Source organism: Mesoplodon mirus (assembly GCF_964341445.2).
Source record: "Mesoplodon mirus genome assembly, chromosome: 12".
NCBI lineage: Eukaryota > Metazoa > Chordata > Mammalia > Artiodactyla > Ziphiidae > Mesoplodon > Mesoplodon mirus.
In genome coordinates, this window is record NC_138988.1 from 66,470,426 (window position 1) to 66,494,711 (window position 24,286).

General features: G+C 43.5%; 1 pseudogene across 1 annotated transcript; it reads left to right on the forward strand.

Moving 5' to 3' along the window:
• The first annotated feature begins 15,815 nt into the window (after positions 1-15,815).
• On the forward strand, positions 15,816-17,396 carry LOC309813919 (heat shock factor protein 1-like; annotated as a pseudogene). The gene has a single exon. The product of its transcript is annotated as a heat shock factor protein 1-like (transcript).
• Positions 17,397-24,286: the final 6,890 nt, after the last annotated feature.

Consider the following 24,286-nt stretch of genomic DNA (forward strand, 5'->3'; position numbering starts at 1 on the left):
GTGTTAATTAAACAAGGAGGCCATCAGACTGAGTGGCTCTAATGTCATGGCAGCCTACTTAAGCAAGCCAAAATCTAAACCTGTAAATGCCTCAAGGTCATGTAATCAAGATGCCAAGGGAGGGAATTCCCTGGCAGTCCAGTGGTTAGGACCCAGCACTTCCACTCCAGGGGGCACAGGTTCGATCCCTGTTTGGGGAACTAAGATCCTGCATGCTGGGAGGCACAGGCAAAACAAAAACAAAAACAAAACATCAAAACAAAACCAAAAAACACTAAAGGACAACCAATCACACACAGCCAACTAGGCTAAGCTATAGCCAATCAAATAATTTCCTTTCTCTGTTTCCACACTTTCTGCATTCAAGTTTTTCCTCTGGTTGAGGTCTGAGGAGCGCTTATAACCACTTCTGGTTTGGCACGGCCCCATTTGAATGCATTTTTTTGCTCAAATAAACTTAAAAATTTAACATGCCTCAGTTTACCTTTAACAGTTGTATGATGGGGACCTTGGGCCAGTTACCTGAACTTTCTTTAGTTTTTTTATAGAATTGAAAAAGTCTTGCCTCACAAAGTTGTCAGGAGGGACAAACGATATAAGATTTTTTTTTTGTAAATTATGAAGTGCTGTGTAAACATAATGTATTAATTTCTGATACCCTCACTATGTCTCAGGCAAGTTTGCAATAAGGCCACCCAAACACCTTTATCATTTCCTTATAGTTCCTTCCCCATGGTAGGTTCAGCACTAAGATCTTGTGTAATACATAAACTCAGCACTTTATTGAATTTTTAAAAAATTTTGAAGTAATTTCAAACTTACAGAAAACACTTAAGAACAGTATCGGGAACTCTGGTATCCTTTTCACCCTGCTTCCCCATTTGTCAACATTTGGTTATATTTGCTTATTTCTCTCAACCCCAATATAACCATCTATTATGGGTTGAATTGTGTCCCTTCAAAATTCAAATAGTGAAGCCCTAACTCCCAGTACCTCAGAACATGACCTTATTTGGAAATAGGGTTGTTGCAGATGTAATTGGTTAAAATAAAATGAGGTCATACTGCAGTAGGGTGGACCCTTAATCCAATATGACTGATGTCCTTATAAAAAGGAGAAATTTGGACACAGACCAGCATACGTCATGTCCAGACCAGAACATCACGTCCAGACCAGCATACGTCAAGACCAGAATGTCATGTGAATGTGAAGGCAGAGGTAGGGTTGATGTGTCTACAAGCCAAAGAATGCCAAAGATTGCCAGCAAACCACCAGAATCTAGGGGAGAGGCATGGAAGAGACTTCTGTCACAGCCCTCAGAGAGAACCAACCCTGCTGACTCTTTGATTTCTGACTTCTAGCCTTCAGAACTGTAAGAAAATAAATTTCTACTGTTTAAGCCACCCCGTTTGTGGTACTTTGTTATGGCAGCCCTAACAAACAAATACACCACCTTAATCAGGAAATCAACACCACTATCCAATTATAGGTACAATTCAGATTTCCTCAGCTGTCCCACTAATGCCTCTGTCTTTTTTGGTCTAGGGTCGCAAATCTCATTTGGTAGTCACATATCTGCAGACTCCTTCAATGTGGGCAGTTCTTCTGTCTTTCTCTTTCATGAATTAGTTTTAAAGAGTACAGGCTTTTCATTTCTGTACAATCTCTCCAACCTAAGTGCATGTTGGGGCAAGAGAGAAATGATGTGGCCTTTGTGTATCACATCAGAAGTTGCTGGAGGCAAAACCATCTCACTCCTGATGCTGCCAAACCAGTCTGGCAGGTTCTCCACCTTAAAGTCCTAACTGTCCCTTTGTAATGCCTAAGTATCTGACACGTCACCAAATCTCCACCTGCCTGCCTTAGCATCCCTTTAATGACTCTCATCGGAATAAGCATGATGATGTTTATTTTAAATTTTTATTTATTTATTTATTTATTTATTTATTTTTGGCTGTGTTGGGTCTTCGTTGCTGTGCGCAGGCTTTCTCTAGTTGCGGTGAGCGGGGGCTACTCTTCGTTGTGGCTTCTCATTGTCGTGGCTTCTCTTGTAGTGGGGCACGGGCTCTAGGCGTGCAGGCTTCAGTAGTTGTGTCTCGTCGGCTCAGTAGCTGTGGCTTGTGGGCTCTAGAGCTCAGGCTCAGTAGTTGGGGTGCACAGGATTAGTTGCTCCGCAGCATGTGGGATCTTCCCCGGCCAGGGCTCGTACACATGTCCCTTGCATTGGCAGGCAGATTCTGAACCACTGTGCCACCAGGGAAGCCGGATGATGTTTATTAAATGGTGGTTTTTTTTTTACTCCGTCATTTCTTCTTCAGTTTTCAGTCAACAATCGACTATAAAAGAACATTTCTTTCTCCCTCATTTATTCATTTATTTATTTATATCATATGGAGTCACGGATTCCAATTTTACTCAATAACTTGTAATCCATTACTACCATATTTATTTATATTGCCTGGACCCATGCATTTCTATTTTATTTAATTAATGGTAGTCAGTTACTATCATCATTAATTTCATGCACAAATTATCCCAAATTTGGGTGGCGCCAGACTCTGGGATCCGTGCTGCCTGGCGCCCACCACTCCCGCGGGAGAAGATGGGAAGCCCATGGGCTTGGTGGTGCAGGTGGAGTTCATAGGCCGCAGCTGCAGCATTGGAGCTAGAGGTTGCTACAGCCCCAAGGGCCCCCAGCTGGTGGGGGCAGGGAGGGGGGTGAGGGCTTCCCTGATACTGGCTCGGACCACTCGTCGTCAGGCACCATGGAGGAGGAGCTCCTGCAAGCTGGACGAGCAGCTGGACATCCTGGCGCTGATGGAGGTGAAGATGAAGGAGATGAAGGGCAGCATCCTCACCTGTGTCTCACCGAGGCCAAGCTCCGTGAAGAACTCCTCGAGAGGGATCGGCTGCTGGCTATGGCTGTCATCCGCAAAAAGCACAGGATGTGAGCGAGTCCCATTTCGGCCTTCAGGACTCCCAGACACCTAGCAGCTTAGTGGGGACCTTAGGCCACCACTGTTGAACTCCCTCATACTCCTGGGGCACTGGTTGACAGTACTGAGGCTTCAGAACCATTGAACTTGAAACTTATCCCCTACGGATGCAGGCAGGATGCCCAAGGACTATGGGTTTGGGAAGACAACACCTTGAGTTTGGCCAGCAATCAGAACTCTTCCACGTGTAGTGATAAGAGATCCAAGTAACATCAGTTCTACCTTTTGTGCTTTTCCTTCCCACGTGCAGCCTGTGCTTCTGATAGGGACTGGCAAATCTGTGCCTCTCCCTCATAGGACCTCCCTCCCAGGAGGCCATCTACAAGGCAATCTATGGGATCTCGTAGAGATCCAGCTTGCCAGGGACTTAAGTCTATCCTGTTATGTTTGCTACAAATTCTATTTTCTGTACAATTAGTCAGATTAAAGTTTTCACTATGTTTGTTTGGCAAAATGAATTAAACAGAAAGTAAGTTTAAAAAAAAGTATCCCAAATTTGGCAAATGAGAAAGTGCTCCAAGCTGGTTCCTGTGTCCTTTTGCAATGTCTACAACATTATTTGATCATTCCCTTACTTTCTGGTACAAGAGGTAATTCAGGCTCAATTTGTACTTTTCCTGACTTAGCCCAGGAATCAACCATTTCTTCAAGAGCCTCTGGCTTCTTTTTTTTTTTCTTAAATAAATTTATTTATTTTATTTATGGCTGCGTTGGGTCTTCGTTGCTGTCTGTGGGCTTTCTCTAGTTGCAGTGAGCGGGGGCTACTCTTCATTGCAGCGCAAGGTCTTCTCATTACGTGACTTCTCTTGTTGTGGAGCACAGGCTCTAGGCTTCAGTAGTTGTGGCTCGAGGGTTCTAGAGCGCAGGCTCAGTAGTTGTGGCTCACGGGCTTAGTTGCTCCACGCATGTGGGATCTTCCCGGATCAGGGCTCAAACCAGTGTCCCCTGCATTGGCAGGCAGATTCTTAACCACGGTGCCACCAGGGAAGCCCTCTCTGGCTTCTTTTAACAAAGGGTAGTATTTGGAAACCAAGATCTGGGTGCCAGATATCTTCATTGCTACTATGATGCCATTGTTCCTAGGCCTTCTCAGCAAATAGAGCTAGGAAATATATGAATGTATATATATATACACATACATACACACACACACACACACACACACACACACATACACACTGTTCCAGTTACTATAGCCACCTAACATACCACCCAAAACTTGGTGTAAAACAACCATTTTATTATGCTCGTGGAATACTGTGTCAGAGAGAACACAGTAAGGATGGCTTGTCTTTGCTCAGTGATGTCTGGGTCCTTATCTGGGGAGACTTAAAGGCTGAGGGTGACTTAACCACTGAGAGCTGGGATCATCTGGAGGCATCTTCTGTCACATTTCTGGTAGTTGATGCTAGGTGTCAGCTGGCTCTCTGCCAGGGGTGTTGGCCAGAACACATGCACTTGTCCTCTCCATGTAGCATGAGCTTTTTCACAGCATGGCAACCTTGAGATAGTTAAAATTCTTACATGGCACTCATGGCTCCAAAAGCATGTTGAAATGAGGAAGGCAGAAGCTGTATAATCTTTTCTGAGCTAGCCTCAGAAATCATGCAGTATGACTTCTGCTGCGTTCTGTTGGTTATAACACAGTTACAAACATGTTTAGATTTAAGGGGAGGAGGTATCGACCTCATAACCAATTCTTTTTTTAAATTACTTTATTGAAGTGTAGTTGATTTACAAAGTTGTGTTAATTTCTGCTATATAGCAAATTGATTCAGTTATACATATATATAGATAGATGATAGATTCTTTTTCATATTCTTTATCATTATGGTTTATCACAGGATATTGAATATAGTTCCCTGTGCTATACAGTAGGACCCTGTTGTTTATCCATCCTATATATAATAGTTTGCATCTGCTCATCCCAAACTCCCAATCCTCCCCTCCCCCACCCCCCCATCCTTGGCAACCACAAGTCTGTTCTCTATGTCTGTGAGTCTATAAACCAACCTCTTGACAGAAGAAATGGAAAGAGTTCAAGACAAAGTAGTAGATGAGAAAGACAACAAGAGTACAGCCAGTCCTTTCAAAGAATTTTGCCATAAAGGTAAGGAAAGAAATGCAGCATAATGTAGAAAGAAATGTGGGCTCAGAGGAAGGATATTTAAAATGGGCATATTTTGGTATTTTTATATGCTGATAGGAATGACAAAGTAGACAGGGACAGGGACCAGAGAGTGGGATTGTAGGAGTGATGCTCTTGACTGGGAAGGACTGGGATTCAGTGCACAAGTGGAGGGGGTGACCCTAGATAGACACATTTGTGATACCTGGAGGGAGACAGAGTCTAAGGGCAGAAATGTAGGAGAAGGTGGGAAGTGGAAAAAGAAGTTCTTTTCTGTTGTCCCTGGTTTTCAGTGAACTAGGAAGTAATGTCATCAGCTGGGCATGAGGGAGTTGATTTGAGGAGAGAAAAGAAGGTGCCCCAGGGCAAGAATAAAAATGGAAGCTCACATATCATACGTCTAAATTTTTTAAGGTTAATCATCAAGCTAATAAACTGTTAGGTAGGGGCTTCCCTGGTGGCGCAGTGGTTGAGAGTCCGCCTGCCGATGCAGGGGACACGGGTTCGTGCCCCGGTCCGGGAAGATCCCACATGCTGCGGAGTGGCTGCGCCCATGAGCCATGGCCGCTGGGCCTGCGCATCTGGAGCCTGTGCTCTGCAATGGGAGAGGCCACAACAGTGAGAGGCCCGCATACCACAAAAAAAAAAAAAAAAAAAAACTGTTAGGTATGTTCTTTACTCTTACTTTGCCAAGTCTACTTTCATAACAACAAAAGAATGTGTGTAAAGAAGCACAGCTGAAAAAAATATCAAAATGACTACATTTAATTATTATCGCATGTATCTAGGTATTCTTTTGGTGGACCAGATATGGCTGGATGAGTAACAAAATAAAGATGTGCATTACTGGAGAAAGAATAGTCTCTTCAATAAATGATGCTGGGAAAACTGGACAGCCAACATGCATGCAAAAAAAAAAAAAAAAAGAGGGAGAGAGAGAGACTAGACCACTACCTCACACCATTTACAAAAATCAACTCATAATGGATTAAAGACTTGAATGTAAGACCTGAAACCATACAACTCCCGGAAAAAAACATAAACAGTATGCTCTTTGACATTGATTGTAGCAATATCTTTCCAGATATGTCTCCACAGGCAAGGGAAACAAAAGCAAAAATAAACAAAGGAGACTATATCAAGTTAAAAAGCTTCTGCACAGCAAAGGAAACCATCAACAAAATGAAAGGACAACCTACTGAATGGGAGAAGATATTTACAAATCATATATGTGATAAGGGCTTAAAATCTAAAATATATAAAGAACTCATACAACTCAAAAACTACTTGATTTTTTTACGTGGGCAGAGGAGCCAAATAGACATTTTTCAAAAGAAGACACACTGATGGTCAATAGGCGCATGAAAAAGATGTTCTACATCACTAATTATTAGGGAAATGCAAATCAAAATCACAAGATATCATCTCATACCTGTCAGAATGGCTATTTGTCAAAAAGGCAAGAAATAACAAGTGTTGATGAGGATGTGGAGGGAGAAGAGGGACTTTTGTTCATTGTTGGTGGGAATGTAAACTGCTACAGCCACTGTGGAAAACAGTATGGAGATTCCTCAAAAAATTAAGAATAGAATTACCATATGACTCAGCTATTCCACTTTTGGGTATTTATCACCAAAATATGAAAACACTAATTAAAAGAAATATGCACCCCTGTGTTTACTGCAGCATCATTTACAACAGCTACTCTATGGAAACAACCTAAGTGCCCACTGGCGGATGAAAGGATAAATAAGATGTGGTGTATGTATATTAAATGGAATACTATACAGCCATAAGAAAGATGAAATCTTGCCATTTGAGACAACATGGATGGATCTTGAGGGTATTCCACTAAGTGAAATAAGTCAGATGGAGAAAGACAAATACTGTATGATTTCATTCATATGTGGAATAAAATAAATAAATAAGTAAACAAACCAAACAAAAACAAACACATAGATACAGAGAACAGAGCAGTGGCTACCAGAGGTGAAGGGATGAGGGGAGGGTGAAGTGGGTAAAGGAGGTCAACTTTATGGTGATGGATGGAAACAAAATTTTTGGTGGTGAGCAGACTATAGTGTATACAGAAGTAGAAGTATAATGTTGTACACATGAAACTTATGTTATAAACCAATGTTACCTCAATTTAAAAGAGACATGCATTATTTACAAGTTAATAAATATATATTTCAAACCATTTATTTTTCTTATCTTCATTTTTGCAAAGTCACTAATTATGTTGTTATAATTGAGATTTTCATATAATCTATGTTCTATTAATGGTAATGGGCTAAAGAATTTAAAAGTTAAATGCAGGACTTCCCTGGTGGCACAGTGGATAAGAATCTGCCTGCCAATGCAGGGGACACGGGTTCAAGCCCTGGTCAGGGAAGATCCCACATGCCGTGGAGCAACTAAGCCCACGAGCCACAACTACTGAGCCCACATGCCACAACTACTGAAGCTCACGTAACTAGAGCCCATGCTCCGCAACAAGAGAAGCCACCACAATGAGAAGCCTGCACACTGCAACGAAGAGTAGTTCCCGCTCGTCACAACTAGAGAAAGCCTGCATGCAACAATGAAGACCCAATGTAGCCAAAAATTAATTAGTTAATTAAAAATAAAATAAAACTTAAATGCAACTGACTTCAAACTTTACATAATTTGAATATATTTTCATGAAGACATATAATGAAGTTAATGTAAAATTAAAATTATTATCATGCTTTCAAATGTTATTTTTCTAATATTTAAATCATCTATTAAAATTGAAGTGTAAATTGCAAATTATACTGAATAAATATTAAAAGTTATTTATAGAAAGCTGCCATTTGAAGGGAAGGCTTCCCTGGTGGCGCAGTGGTTAAGAATCTGCCTGCCAATGCAGGGGACACAAGTTTGAGCCCTGGTCCAGGGAGATCCCACATGCCACGGAGCAACTAAGCCCATGTGCCACAACTACTGAGGCTACACTCTAGGGCCTGCGAGCCACAACTACTTAGCCCACGTGCCACAACTACTGAAGCCTGCATGCCTAGAGTCTGTGCTCGCAACAAGAGAAGCCACTGCAATGAGAAGCCTTCGCACCACAAGGAAGAATAGCCCCCACTTGCTGCAACTAGAGAAAGCCCGCAAGCAGCAATGAAGACCCAACACAGCCAAAAATAAAATAAAATTAATTACTTAATTAAAAAAAAAGAAAGTTGCCATTTGAAATTTTAACTTTTTGAAATTTTAATTAAATCCTATGAAATATTTTTTTTTAACTTTTTTTTTTTTTTTTTTTTTTTCAGTACGCGGGGCTCTCACTGTTGTGGCCTCTCCCATTGTGGAGCACAGGCTCCGGACGCGCAGGCTCAGCAGCCATGGCTCACGGGCCCAGCTGCTCCACGGCATGTGGGATCTTCCCGAACCAGGGCACGAACCCGCGTCCCCTGCATCAGCAGGCGGACTCTCAACCACTACGCCACCAGGGAAGCCCCTATGAAATATTTTTATAAAAATAAAACTATTCATGTATTAGATGCCTATTTAGTTGCCAGTGTAACTTCATGTGCCATATTTGTTATACATACATATGCATATATACAAACTGAAGAGTAATATTAATTGTTTAGTACAGGAACATGTTCCTCAGCCACTGTGGGCAACTGTGACCCTACTGGGAAAGGATACATCATTATGTAAGAAGGTACTTCATTCATACTGACTGAGAGAAGGTTTGACAAGTTAATTGATTTGTCTTTTCTGTTACTTAATCACTATCACTGCTAAATTCTCCCTGCATCCCAAACAAGTGGCCATCTGCAGGGTCAGCAACAGCAAAACCTATGAAACTTCACAGCATTTGGTCACCATCACCTTTTGTTTCAATGATAAAGGACAAGAGGTAAGGAGACACATTTCCTTGTAACTTGAATAGTGTTAATTATAACAGCAGATGATTAGACTTATGGTCATGCTGTGTCTAGTAGGCTGCCTTCTAAAATGGTTCCCAGTGATCTCCACCTTCTGATGGTTATGCCCATATGTAATCCCCTCCCCTTGAGTGTGGACTGAATCTAGTGACTTTCTTCTTTTTCTAGTTGCGGCGAGCGGGGACTATTCTTTGTTGCGGTGCACAAGCTTCTCATTGCGGTGGAACACAGGCTCTAGGCACGCGGGCTTCAGTAGTTGTGGCCCACAGGCTCTAGTTGTGGCTTGCAGGCTCTAGAGCGCAGCCTCAGTAGTTGTGGTGCACAAGCTTAGTTGCTCCACAGCATGTGGGACCTTCCCAGACCAGGGCTTGAACCTGTGTCCCCTGCATTGGCAGGCAGATTCTTAACCTCTGCGCCACCAGGGAAGTCCCCTAGTGACTTGCTTCTAATGAATAGAATTTGGCAAAGAGTGACGGGATGTCAATTCTGAGATTAAAAGTCATGACTTTTGTCTTGTAGGCACTCTATTGCTGGCTTTGAAGAAGCAAGCTGCCATTTTGGAGAGGCCCACATGGCGAGAAACTGAGGGTGGCCTCTGGGAAATAGCCAAAAAGAGACTGATACCTTCAGTCCAACAACCTTTAAGGAACTGAATCCTGCCAGCAATTCATGGAGCAAGATTAGAAGCAGGTCTTTCCCCAACTGAGCCTTCAGATGAGATCACTGGCAACACCCTGATTGCAGCTTCATGGGAGACCCTGAAGCAGAGGATCCAGCTAAGCTTCTCCCAGGTTTCTGACTGACAGAAATCATGAAATAATGTGTGTTGTTTTGAGCTACTAGTTTGGGGGTAATTTTATATAGTGAGAGATAATTAATACACTGTGCCCGAATTAAGTGTCAGATCCTTAGTAACAGAGATACCCCTATGTCCCTTCGAAATCGTTTGTGTGTGTTGACATGAGGTGTCCTCTTAAATGTGGGCTCAAGGCAGAGTCCCTTCTTGCCTGGGTGTACTAATAGTACCAGGACTAGTTCATCAGTCTTCAATTTTTTTGCTTGCATGTTCCCTAAAAACATTTTGGAAAACTATGTGACCTCCTGCATATCTTTTACTTCATATCTAATTTCTTTCCTTGTATATTTAAATAACTACAAACAGTATAAAAATTTTAGTATCTTATAAATATCAACATTTAAAAATAAGGATGTTTATATTACTGTTTTAAATGTAACCAGTAGAACCTAAACGCCATAGCTTTTTTTTTTTTTTTTGGCTGTGCCTCGAGGCATGTGGGATCTTAGTTCCACAACCAGAGATTGAACCTGCGCCCCCTGCAGTGGGAGAGCAGAGTCTTAACCACTGGACTGCCAGTGAAGTCCCAGTGCCATAGCTTTTTGATATTCAACATTATCCTTTTGAAAAACATATGAATAGGGACTTCTCAGGTGGTCTAGTGGTTGAGACTTCGCCTTCCAGTGCAGGGTTACAGCTTCAATCCCTGATCAGAGAGCTAAGATCTCACATGCCTCAGGCCAAAAAACCAAAAAACATAAAACAGAAGCAATACTGTAACAAATTCAATAAAGACTTAAAAAAAAAAAAAAGATGGTCCACATCCAAAAAAAAAAAAATCTTAAAAAAAAACCAGATAGAACATATGAATAAACTCTTCTTCAACAGCTGGACATTTTACATTATTTACTTTTTCCTTGAACTCATATTTCATTCGCTTCCACTACATAATTTTTTCTTAATGTATTTTATATGTGAAAGTCTCATATTGATCTTTCTATATTTCTCTGTAACAAAATATATTTTTAAAAATTAGTCCTTTTGGGCTTCCCTGGTGGCGCAGTGGTTGAGAGTCTGCCTACCGATGCAGGGGACACGGATTCGTGTCCCGGTCCGGAAGGATCCCACATGCCACGGAGCGGCTGGGCCCGTGAGCCATGGCCGCTGAGCCTGTGCGTCTGGAGCCTGTGCTCCGCAACGGGAAAGGCCACAACAGTGAGAAGCCCACATACCACAAAAAAAAAAAAAAAAAAGAAAGAAATTAGTTCTTTTTAATTTCTTTTAACCATAATACTCTAAATGTTTAAACTTTTCTTTTGGATTGAACTATTAGCAACAAAGCAAATTGATCAAAATCACATAAATATATTATACATTTTGATAGATATCAATAAACATAAATTTAAAATTTTATTCACAATGCATCTTTTGATGGGTTTTTAGCGAGTTCTGTATTAAGGAAGAACAAATCTGACTCCATACTAGATCTGTTCCTTTTAATTTTTTCTTTTATTTTAAAAAATTTATTTATTTATTTATTTATTTTTGGCTGCAGTGGGTCTTTGTTGCTGCGCACGGGCTTTCTCTAATTGTGCTGAGCAGTGGCTTCTCTTGTTGTGGAGCATGAGCTCTAGGCGTGTGGGCTTTAGTAGTTGCAGCATGCAGGCTCAGTAGTTGTGGCTCTTGGGCTCTAGAGCACAGGCTCAGTAGTTTTGGTGCATGCACTTAGTTGCTCCACAGAATGTGGGATCTTCCAGGACCAGGGTTTGAACCTGTGTCCCCTGCATTGGCAGGTGGCTTCTTAACCAGTGCGCCACCAGGTAAGTCCTCCTTTTACTTTAATCTTTATGCTCTGTTGCCTGTGGTTAGTCATGCTGGCTCTGCACCTTTTGTAAAAGAATGTTGCCTATAGCTTCAAGTATACAGGGTAGCCTGACCTTGACCTGACCTGAACACAGAATAACATTTGTCTTGTTGGAGGTTTAGAGGAACATCATGACCTGTGAACTGACCTACCTGGACAGCTGCAAGAACAAACGATCCCACACCAAGAAGTTTGCAACAACTAACCACGCCACTCCCTCATCTTGCCTTTAGAAGGGTTTTGCTGGACTTCCCTGGCGGTCCAGTGGTAAAGACTCCACATTTGCTTCCACTATATGGGGCACGGGTTCAATACCTGGTCAGTGAACTAAGATCCTGCATGCCCTACAGTGTGGCCAAAAAAGAAAAAAAGAAAAGAAAGAAAAAGAAAAAGGCTTTGCTTGAAAGCCTTTGGGGAGTTTGGGCTTTTTAAGGCATGAGTCACCTGTCTCTTTGCCTGGCCCTGCAATAAACCTTTCTCTGCTCCAGACTCTGACAACAACAACGTTCTGGTATTGTTTGGCCTCACTGTGCCTCAGGCACATGGGCTTGCTTTAGGTAACAATTCATGTATCATTGAATCGTAAGAATAGCATAGCTGGAATGAGACAACCTTCAGTAACAATTCTCTATCTATTTTTTTTCATCAGAATAAAAGCTGAGAGTTCTTGTTCACATAAATAAGTAAATAGGAATGGAAATACTTTTATTATAGCAATGACACTCACTTCTTTGAACTCCTTCTGAATTATATGCTAAAAATCACATAATGAGCCATCATTAAATGTATTTTAATGATATTCAAGCTGAAAATTCAATTAGATTCTCTTTTAATTTTGTTGAAAGCAACGAATTGAAAACCACCTGACTTGCTAAAGGATTCATTACTCAATCATTAGAGTCATTTACTTTCAAAAACAATATTTCAAATATTTCAAATTGTACTTTAGTTTAGCAACTCAGATGTTTTTATATTTCCTCATCTTGGGAGAATGGCAAATGGGCAATGGCAAAAGAGGAGGAGAGAAATGAAAATATGCACAAAAGTTCGCAGGTAAATCAGTTTTAGGAAAAGGATATACAGAAATAGAGAATGTGAAAATGGATACATTCATAACTGGCCATGTCCTCCTGTCCCTTGTAGGACTTTGTGTATTCCTTGGAGTCTGCACACTCCAGGGTGAAGACCACTGGACTAGGGACATGTAGTATGATTGTCAGCCAGCACAAGGTCTACTTGAGACTTAACCAAAAATTCAAAGTGAGACCAGTCAGCATGGTATGTGTTTTCCTTTCCCTCCAGATATGTTCAGCCATATGCATGCAATGGCAGAGTTGGCAGAGTGTTAGGACTTTGCCAAGAGTGCTGGGAAAGGATGAAGGAGCAAAGGAGTCAAGGCTGTATGCAAGGTAACATCAGGATTATTGGTGAAGTCCAAACAGGAAGACAAGTCCTAAAATTTCCAGTTCTTAAGGATGAACCCTCCCAGAGTAGCAAAATGAGAAAAGAAGGGGATTCAAGCTTTGGACAGCTCCAATATTTAATGTCAGTGGGGCAGGAGGTAGATGGGCTCCAGGCTAGGCATTTACAACAGGCCTCCTGTTTGCATTTCCTGAAACAGGAGATAGGTGGGCTCCAGGATAGATATTTACAACCAGCCTCCTGTTTGCACTCGAAATAGGAATAACAACAGAAACAGGGTAAGTAGCCAGGCTTTGTCTCCTGCGTACACTCTAAGATAACAGTCATGGCAGGAACAGAGAGGGGCTAAACCCTGTTTGAGTAAAAGATCAAGAGGTCCTATATTTCCCATCTTTGGGGCAAAGGAGACACTGCACATGCGCAGAAAGGCTCCTTGGGGGTCAAAAAGGAGGGGTCACCACCCCAGAATAGGTGATGCCAAGAGCCCCCATAGGCCTCTGGGCTGGAATCCATCTTGGAAAAAAGTTGTGCACGCAAGTTGGGGAGGGTCCTAGGACAGGTCAGGTGTGGAAAAAGAAACCAGATAATTGGCCAAAGGTAAACAAAGACTGGGAGGAGCCAGGCTGTATAAATGATTTAACAGCCTCTCTACTGCGCTCCTCCTCATTAGGGAGAACGCCCACGCCCTTTCTCTCTGGGTGTGTTATCTCTGCCTTGCTTCTGTCTTAACTAAACAAACTTTCTCTGTGTGCTTTCCCACTTGTTGTGCTGTGTCTCTAATAATAAACTTCATACCTGTTTTTACAGCTTTTGTCTCCCCGAGAAATGCATTTTTCAGTGGAGGCAAGAGCCAGAGAAAATTTACTTCTAGCCTCCAGCCCTTGCTGGTCTAGTGGCTAGGATTCCTGGTTTTCATCCAGGCTACCGAGGTTCAATTCCTGGGCAGGGAACTAAGATCTTGCTTCAAGCCACCACTCACTGCTGCTGCGTCTCCAAGATCATCAGGATCAAGAAGGCAATGGAGGTCAAGAGTGATCACAGAGGTGGATATTAGAAAGTGTTGGGTCTTGGAGACCAAGGAAAGTGTCACAAGAAAGTGGAAGTCCACTCATCTGGTGCTGGGGAAATCAAGTAAGAGGAGGTCTGGAAATTTATTGTATTTAGTTACATCCAAGTCATTGGGGGATTTAGGAGAGTAAGAGGCAGAAGCCCAACTGGAGTGGGGGATGGGAAAAGCCAATACTAACAATTCTTATTTGGAGGAGGACAATAGGATTATTCTTTATCCCTTTTATTTGTTTTCATTATAATGTTTACTGCAGTTTATTATATATATATATATATATATATATACACACACACACACACATATTGTCTTCTCTTCTTTATCTGTGGGTCTCCTTTCTCAAAACTGGAATCAAAGCTCTATGAGGCTGGCAACCAACACTATCTTGTCCAGTCTGTGCAGTATACTGGACACTTGGAAATATTTTTGAATCAACTGATGAAAAAACCAATGCTGAACAAAAGGTTTACAGAAGTACTCCATCCCCAAACAAAGGTATATCTTGATCCAAGGACAAATTTGTGCTTCATTTCTTTGAACTTGAAAGCAATTTTAAGCTGTTTTGGTTAAATCTTGAGAATTGGACATTCAAGTTCCTCTCGCCTCATGCCGCAAACCTCCCTGAAATGGGATAAGAAAGGCACAAAGAGAACAGGGGAAGAGACAATATCAGACAGGAGAAGACAACATCTTAATTGGAAAGCTGGTGGAGCTGAGAGAAGAGTGATTACTGACCTTGTCAATCTGAAAAAGCAAAACCTAAGGGTGAGAGCAGGAGCTGTGGGCAACAAGAAGCAATTCCTGAGGCAGAACTTCGGGAAGATGTAGGAATTTCACAGCTCTAGCTTCCCGTGAAAGCAGAGGTGCAAGGGGAGGATGGATTAAAAGTTTTTGAAGAAGCTGAGATACCTGCAGTTAATTCCCCCCACAGTTGGTAACCAGGCAACTCCCAGGCCAGCCCATCATGCTGGGAGAAGACTGGGGAAAGGCCAAACCAGACAGATTCTGGCCTTGGGGACACCAAGCCCAAATGAGAGCAGAGAGCAGGCTCCATACAGAACACAGGGGCCTTTAGTGAAGATCTATATCCCAAGCAGTAAACCACCAGCCAGCCCCCTTTCCCCATTTGGTTCCCAGAAGACTGACAATCCACTCTCACCCCCCAGGGGCAACTGACTCCTTCAAGAAAAAATACCCACAGATATTGACGTTTGAATGTGATTCAAAAAATTTGCCATTCTGCGTGCAGGAAAGCGCGGAGTCCTAACCACTGTCCTGCCAGGGAATTCCCATGATTCAAAAATTTTAAAGTCTGGATTCCCACTCAATTACTCAAGGCCACTAGTTCCCACCTAGGTTCCAGAGTGGCCCACCAGCTTGTGGGTGTCTCGCTTTTAAACAGGAGTGCTCAGGTCAGGACCACCATATACTGTATTTGAGGGAGACTTTGGACATGAACAAAAAATCAAAATAAAAAGCTAAAAAGAGGCCGGTGGGCGGCGCCGGCGGGAGCTCGCCTGTCGCAAGATGGCGGCGTTCATGGCCTTAGGCCCGCAGTGGCGGGTGGCCCGTGGTTTCTCCTCGTGGTCACTCCTTCCGCCTCTCCCACCTTGCCGGGGATGGATCTGCCCGCGGGCCTGGGCACGGTAGAGCCCAGCAACGTCCAGGTCTTCCTGACCAAGTTGTGGACCTTCGTGAGCAGCCAAGACACGGACGTTCTGGAGCCCGAGCAGGAGCAGTGTCCACGTGCTCACCCAGGGCCCATTTGCCAAGGAGGTGCCACCTAAGTCCTCCAAGCACAGCAGCACGGCCAGCTTCGTGGGGCAGCTCAACATGTGTGGCTTCCGGAAGGTGGTCCGCATAGAGCAGGGCAGCCTGGTCAAGCCAGAGGGGGACGACACAGAGTTCCAGCACCCGTGCTTCCTGTGCGGCCAGGAGCAGCCCCTGGTCAAGAGGAAAGTGACCAGCGTGTCCACTCTGCGGAGCGAGGACATAAAGATTCCCCAGGACAGTGTCACCAAGCTTCTGACCGACGTGCAGCGGATGAAGGGGAAGCAGGAGAGCATGGATTCCAAACTGCTGACCGTGAAGCAAGAGAACGAGGCCCTGTGGCGGAAGGTGGCTGGCCTGCGCCAGAAGCATGCCCGGCAGCAGAAAGTCGTCAACAAGCTCATCCAGTTCCTCATCTCGCTGGTGCAGCGGAACCAGATCCTGGGGGTGAAGAGAAAGATCCCCCTGATGCTGTATGACAGCTATTCCATGCCCAATACTCCCTGGAGCACATCCACGGCCCGGGCCCCTTCTCGGCTCCGGCCTGGCCTACAGCGGCTGCAGCCTCTGTTCCCCAGATGCTGTTGCCGGCTCGGGACCCATCATCTCTGATATCACTGAGCTGCCCCAGTAGCCCCTTGGCCTCTCCAGGCAGGAGCATAGTCGACGAGAGGCCCCTGTCCAGTAGGCCCTTGATTCGAGTCAAGAAGAAGCCCCCGGGCAGAGGATGCCGGTCCCAGGCACCCGTCCACCATGGTGGATACGCCCCTGTCCCCAACCACCCTCATTGACTCCATCCTGTGGGAGAGCCTGCACCGGCTGCCTCGGCCACACCCTTCACAGACGCGGGGGCGGAGGGGGGAGGGGGTGCCCCCTCTCGCTCCTGCCCGCCTCGGCCCCAGCCCCATCCCTCCCAGAAGTGCCTCAGTGTAGCCCGCCTGGACAGTTTGACTCGCGCTCCACAGATGGCTGAGGTCGCCCGCTTCTTCCCCTGCTCCTCCTCCTCTCTGCGTGTTTGAGTCCAGCCAGGGGACCGAGCTCAGGGACCACTTGGACGCCATGGACTCCACCCTGGGCGACCTGCAGACCAAGCCAACTAGCCACGGCTTCAGTGTGGACACCAGTGCCCTGCCGGACCTGTTCGGCCCCTCGGTGACAGTGCTCGACGGGACTCTGCCCGACCTTGACAAGCAGCCTGGCCCGCGAGACCCCCAGGCCTCGCGAGGCAGAGAGCAGCAGCCCTGACTTAGGGAAGCAGCTCTTGCTGGACCCGGGCTCCGTGGACGTGCGGGGCAGCGGTCTGCCGGTGCTCTTAGAGCTGGGGGAGGGCTCCTACTTCTCGCAGGAGGCCGACTACGCCGACGACCCCACCATCTCCCTGCTGATGGGCTCTGAGCCCCCCCAAAGCCAGGGACCCCACTGTCTCCTAGAGGCCCGGGTCTGGGCGTGGCCCCCCAGACCAAGGGTCCGGCCCCGCGTGCCAAGGCTTGCTTGGGGCTTCACAGCCACACTCGGACTGACTAGTACACGGGTGTTCATAAAACTATATTTTGGATTTTTACATGAGAAACCCCCTTTCCCCTTCCGTAGACATATACAGATACATACGAGAACGGACAGATGGATGGACAGACGGACAAGACAGGCAGAGATCTATGAACAATGGGCTCTGTCTGTGGCAAAGAACAAACAAACAACAACAACAAAATACAGAGCAAACAGAGGCAGAGAGAAGAGGGGAATGTCACATAAACTATAATAAACTTCATAGATAAGCTAGAGTATCTCTGAAAGAAGAACAGGATGCTGTAAAAAATCAGCAAGGAGGTGCTGTAAGATGATCAACAGTATATGAGAAATAAAACGTTAAGGCCGATTTTAAGATCCAGATTTTTCTTCTGATGAGGGAAAGAAGCTACTGGTATTTAAAAAACAACAGTTGTCATTATTATCCTTAGCTCAACCAACCAAAAATGGTATGTATCTTCTTTTTCTGTCTTGAAAATGAAGGGAGTCTCTAAAGAAAGAAATGTATCTTTCTCTGAGAAATGACTGTTTGTTCTGGTTATTTAGGAATTGTATTGGTTTGATACTGCAATTAATTTACAAAGGAATTCTTCCTATTGAATAGATAACATATGTGCAAAATCCCAAAGGAAGAAAGATGCATCGCTTGTTTTCTCGTGTCCTGCAGCCACCCAGTTCACCTCTCAGGAGCCAGACTCTTTTACTGGTTTCTCCTGCATCTTTCCAGATAGAGGCAATTTACTGTGAAGCCAACTATGCTTCTGCATCAGCATCCCTTGCTTGCTTAGGCCCCTTCCCAGGCCTTATACCGAATTTTGTATTTGTACTTTTTGTATTCTTTTTCTTAAAAAGGGCCACCAGAATTGTACAAGTTTCAGAGCCCCTCAAACCTGAATCTGCTAGCTTCCAGAGACAGTGTCTTCATATACAAGCGTGTATTTGCATATATTCTATAAAAATACGTAAACAGTAGTATATCATATTCATTGTTCTCTGCCTTGCTTTTTTACACTTCATATCTTGAAATCAGTATTTACAAGAGTTGCCTCCTTTTTAACCATTGTGTTACATTCTATTGTAGGGATAATGGTACTTTTATGTAAACATTCATCTATTGATGAATAATTGAGTTATTTCCACTATTCTACCCATACACACGGTGCTGCAATGAATAACCTTGTATGTAATTCACAGTCAGGGTGACCATACCTGCAGGTGTCTGGGGTAGTCCTTGCTTGTAACAGTGTTCCCTTAGATTCTCAAAAATGTCCAGTATAGATGTATATTCTTTGAAGGAGAATCACTAGATTAAAGAATATGTAAATATTTAACTTCAGAGATATTATAAAATTGCTGTCTGTAGAGGTTGCACCCTCCCATCAATGTGTGGACAGTATTAATTTCATTCCCTGGCCCCTGCCAACTGAGAGTGTTATCAAACTTCTATATCTGTGTCTATATGATGGGCAAGAAATAGGGTGTCATTGTTATTTTAATTTACTTTTAAAAGTTAGGAGTGAAATTAAGTGTATTTCTATTTCAGTCAAGTGGTTGAAAAACTATTTGAATTTCCTTTCCTATAAATAATCTATGTCTTTGTTCATTTTCCATTGGTTGTCAATATTTTTCTTATTGATTTGAAAGAGATTTTTATATGTTGGGGAGTGCTGCCTGTTATTTAGAAATAACTTTGGGAAAGTAAGGGCTGGAGGTAAATATATACATACTTTATTTTAAACCATGCTTTTCAAACTGGTTTACACACATCCCAGGAAATACTTGTCAGTGTGGCAGGGAACAGAGTAGATGGTGTTTAATAGCATCAGCTCTGGAGCCAGACTGCTGGGTTCATGTTCCAGTTCTGCCTCTTGCTAACTAAGTAACTTTGGACAAATCTTTTAAATTTCATTGACTCAATTAACTATCCATAAAGTAGATAATAATCTCTACTTCAGAAAGTTGGAGTTAAAGAGCCTATGCCAAGAAAAGATAGCTTGGAAAACCAAAATAAACAATAATTCTGGTCCTGTTATTTGGCTTTTTAAAAAGAATCATAAGGGGCTTCCCTGGTGGCGCAGTGGTTGAGAATCTGCCTGCTAACGCAGGGGACACGGGTTCAAGACCTGGTCTGGGAAGATCCCACATGCCGCGGAGGAACTAGGCCCGTGAGCCACAACTACTGAGCCTGCACGTCCGGAGCCTGTGCTCCGCAACAAGAGAGGCTCCGCAACAAGAGAGGCCACGACAGTGAGAGGCCCGTGCACCGCGATGAAGAGTGGCCCCCGCTTGCCACAACTAGAGAAAGCCCTTGCACAGAAACGAAGACCCAACACAGCCAAAAATAAATAAATTAATTAATTAATTAAGGTACCCTTAATTAAAAAAAAAAATCATAAGGACACACAAAAAATTAAGGCAAAGTGATAAGAGTATGCCATGCAAATTTTGAACAAGAATCCAGCTGGCACAGATAACTTCTTAACAGACTGTATCAGTTAGCTAATTGCTGTTTTTATTTATTCATTTATTTTTGGTATTTATTTATTTATTTATTTATTTATTTATTTATTTATTTATGTCTGCGTTGGGTCTTCGTTGCCACGGGCTTTCTCTAGTTGTGGCGAGCAGGGGCTACTTTTCGTTGGGGTGCGGGCTTCTCATTGCGGTGACTCCTCTTGTCGCAGAGCACGGGATCTAGGCACACAGGCTTCGGTAATTGTGGCATGTGGATTCAGGAGTTGTGGCACACAGGCTTAGTTGCTCCGTGGCATGTGGGATCTTCCTGCACCAGGGCTTTAACCCGTGTCCCCTACATTGGCAGGCGGATTCTTAACCACTGCGCCACAAGGGAAGTCCTAATTGCTGTTTTTAAAAAGGAACACCAGACCCCAAATGGAGTCATTTATGCTAAGCTCCACCAAGACTTAGTACCTAACTTAATTGTACTTTCAACTTCTCCCAGGAGTGGAATTTTAAACCAATTAGTCTGAAAGTACCTGATCAACCCTAGTGAAGTAATCAGCTTGATAAGACCCCCTGCCTTCCCCTAACGCAAGGGGATCTTCCCTGGAAAATTCACTTAACTTCCTTGTCTCATCCTCCTTCTGCTTTTAAAATCTTTCCATCTTGAACATCTCCTCAGAGCACAGTTCTCTTTGTTTTTTGGTGGGTTTTGTTTGTTTGTTTGTTTTTAAATAAATTTATTTGTTTTATTTATTTTTTTTTGGCTGCGTTGAGTCTTCGCTACTGTGCGCTGGCTTTCTCTAGTTGCGGCGAGCAGGGGCTACTCTTCATTGCGGTGGGCAGGCTTCTCATTGCAGTGGCTACTCTTGCTGCAGAGCACGGGCTCTAGAGCACAGGCTCAGTAGTTGTGGCGCACGGGCTTAGTTGCTCCACGGCATGTGGGATCTTCCAGGACCAGGGATCGAACCTGTGTCCCCTGTATTGGCAGGCGGGTTCCTAACCAGTGCACCAACAGGGAAGCCCTAGTTTCTTGGCAGTGTTTTTTGGCCCTGCTGCATGGCTTGTGGGATCCTAGTTCCCCGACCGGGGATCGTACCCAGGCCCACATCAGTGAAAGTGCTGAGTCTTAACCACTGGACCACCAGGGAATTCCCTGAGCACACTCCTCTTTGTTAGATAGGATGCTGCTCAATTCATGAATCATTGAATAAAGCCAATTAGATCTTCAAATTCTCTCTGTTCAGTTTGTTTTCTAACACTGTATATCTCACTATCCCAATATTTTGTGTCTTAACCATTTAATTAACTCACCCTTCTGTGGGTTGGCAGCATGGGCTGGGCTCCTGTATGGAATTCTTGTAATCTCAGCAAAGCTCACTCATATGTTTGTGATCAGCAGCTGGTCAGTTGGACAGCTCTGCTTCTGAAGGTTGCCTGGGTGTTGCTGCAGTGATGAGGTGCCTGGGCCACAGGTCTTGTCATCCAGAAGACTAGCCTGAGGGTGTTGGCTGGCAGGGTTTCGGGATTGAGAGCAGAAGTGTACAGGGCTTTCTGAGGCCTTGGCTGGCACAAGGTTGATTCCACCTGGTTTTATTGACCTAAGCCAGTCACAAGGCCAATCCAGATTCCAGGAGTGCGGCAACAAGCTCCACCTTCTGATGGAGTAGCTGCCAAGAGCACATTGCAAAGAGCTCAGATAACAGGAAGTGGGGAGAATTGCAGCCAATTCCACACCTAGATAAATGTGAAGTGTGGGATACAGAGTGCATGTGAGAGATAGCCAGCAATCATGGGGCTATACAAACCTACAAACATCCCACAGAGCAAAAGTCAATCTGAACATCTATCACAGCCAGAGGAAACCAAAACCACTTCTGGTCTGTGCTGGTTAAGTAAAGCATTTCCTCACCTGCATCTGGCACTGATGGGTATGGTGGGATGCTGCGGGAGTCTGGAAAGAAATTCACAAAGAATCCGGCGACACTGTCTTTGTTCCCCAGCACAACTTTCCAAGTCAAGCCAGTGATAGCTGGCCGAGGGAAGAAACTTAATTTAAAATGAAGTGTGCGGGCTTCCCTGGTGGCGCAGTGGTTGAGTCCGCCTGCCGATGCAGAGGACACGGGTTCGTGCCCCGGTCCGGGAAGATCCCACATGCCGCAGAGCGGCTGGACCCGTGAGCCATGGCCGCTGAGCCTGCGCGTCCGGAGCCTGTGCTCCGCAACGGGAGAGGCCACAACAGTGAGAGGCCCGCGTACCACAAAAAAATAAAAAAATAAAATGAAATGTGGAGGACTTTTTATAGAGAGATTGAGCAGATTCGCTCTGTGACCTTCCTGAGTATTGTTCAAAGGCAGAGAAAGAACTAGCTCCACGGGGCAGGTTACCAGGGACAATGGGGGAAAAGGATAAAGCTATTATCTGATTACAACCTACAAGCCCACAGACTCAATGTACTGCTACAGAGAGAAAAAAATTATAGATTGTAGTAAGTGATATAAAGGAAATAAACAGCGTGAGAGAGAATTAGAGCTATAGAGGGAAGGGAGGTATTGGGTTTCTTGATAGAGTGGCCTGGAAATGACTCCCTGGGGCGACTTGAAGTCGGAGAATGAACTGTCCCAGTGTTTCAGGCAGAGGGACTGGCTAGTGTCAAGTCGCAAGACAGGGAAGACCTTGGCACGTTCTTGGGCAATGACTTGCTTTTTCTTTTTTAACTACAATTTATGGGATAAAAAACATTTTATTACTGCAATCCAGAACACATGCATCCAAAACAAAAATTTCATGAAATTCTCCTTCTACATAAAGTGCTAAAATGCACTCTTGTATTTTCTTTTACTTCAGGTTCGTTGAGACATAATTTACATACAGTAAAATCCACCCTTGTTAGGTGTACAGTTCCATGCGTTTTGACAAATGTATGCAGTCGCAGACATCACCACAATCAAGATATAGGACATTTCCATCCACCTCAAAATTCCCTCAGGCTCCTTTGTAGTCAATCGCCTCCCCCAACATGAAGCCACTAGCAAGCACTGATCTGATTTCTGCTCCTACAGATTTTTAAAAATAGTTTTTCTTAGTGTCTGTCTATAGGTTTATTGATTTTAATGATCTTTTCAAATAACCTGCTTTTGGTATCATTGATTTTTCTCTATTTTTCTGTTCTCAATTTCATTGATTTCTGCTCTAATCTTCCTTGTTTCTTACTTATTCACTTTGAATTTAATTTGCTCTTCTTTTTTCTGGCGTCTTAAGATGGAACATAGATTAATAATTTGCAACTTTTTTTGTTTTCTAGTTTAATGTTTAAATTTCCATTTAGGCACCACTTTGGCTGTGTCCCACAAATTTTGATATGTTATTTTTCCATTTTTATTCAATTCAAAATATTTTCTAGTTTCCCTTGTGACTTCCTCTTTGACCCATGGGTAATTTAGAAGTGTGTTGTTTAACCTGCAAATATTTGGGAGATTTTCCAGATATCATTCTAATTTAATTCAGTTGTGGTTAGAGAACATACTTTTTATGATTTCAGTTATTTAAAATTTGTTGAGGCTTGTTTTATGGTCCAGACTATTATCTATCTTGATGAATGCTCCATGTGCCCTTGGAAAGAATGTTGTTCTTCTGTTGTTGGGTGGAATGTTCTATAAATGTCAATTAGGTCAAATCTGTTGATAGTGTGTTCAGATCTTTTTACCTTTGCTGATTTTCTGTCTACTTGTTTCATCAATTACTGAGACAGGAGTATTGAAGCCTCCAGCTATAACTGTGGATTTATCTATTTTGACTTTCAGTTCTATAAGTTTTGCTATATGTATTTTGGAGCTGTGTTCAGTGCATGAACATTTAGGACTATGATGTCTTCTTCATGAATTTTTGTTTGTTTCTGAGATTTTTAAAAACTTTTTTTTAACTGTTTTTTATTGGAGTATAATTGCTTTACAATGTTGTGTTAGTTTCTGCTGTACAATGAAGTGAATCAGCTATATATGTATACATATATCCCCTCCCGCTTGGACTTGCCTCCCATCCCCCCATCCTGCCCATCTAGGTTATCCCAGAGCACCGAGCTGAGCTCCCTGTGCTATTCCACAGGTTCCCCCTAGCTATCTATTTTACACATGGTAGTGTATTTGTGTCAAACCTAATTTCCCAATTCATCCCACCCTCCACTTCTGCCCCTGTGTCCATACATCTGTTCTCTACATCTGCATCTCTATTCTTGCCCTGGAAATAGGTTCATCTGTACTATTTTTCTAGATTCCACATATATGCATCAATATACGATATTTGTTTTTCTCTTTCTGACTTACTTCACTCTGTA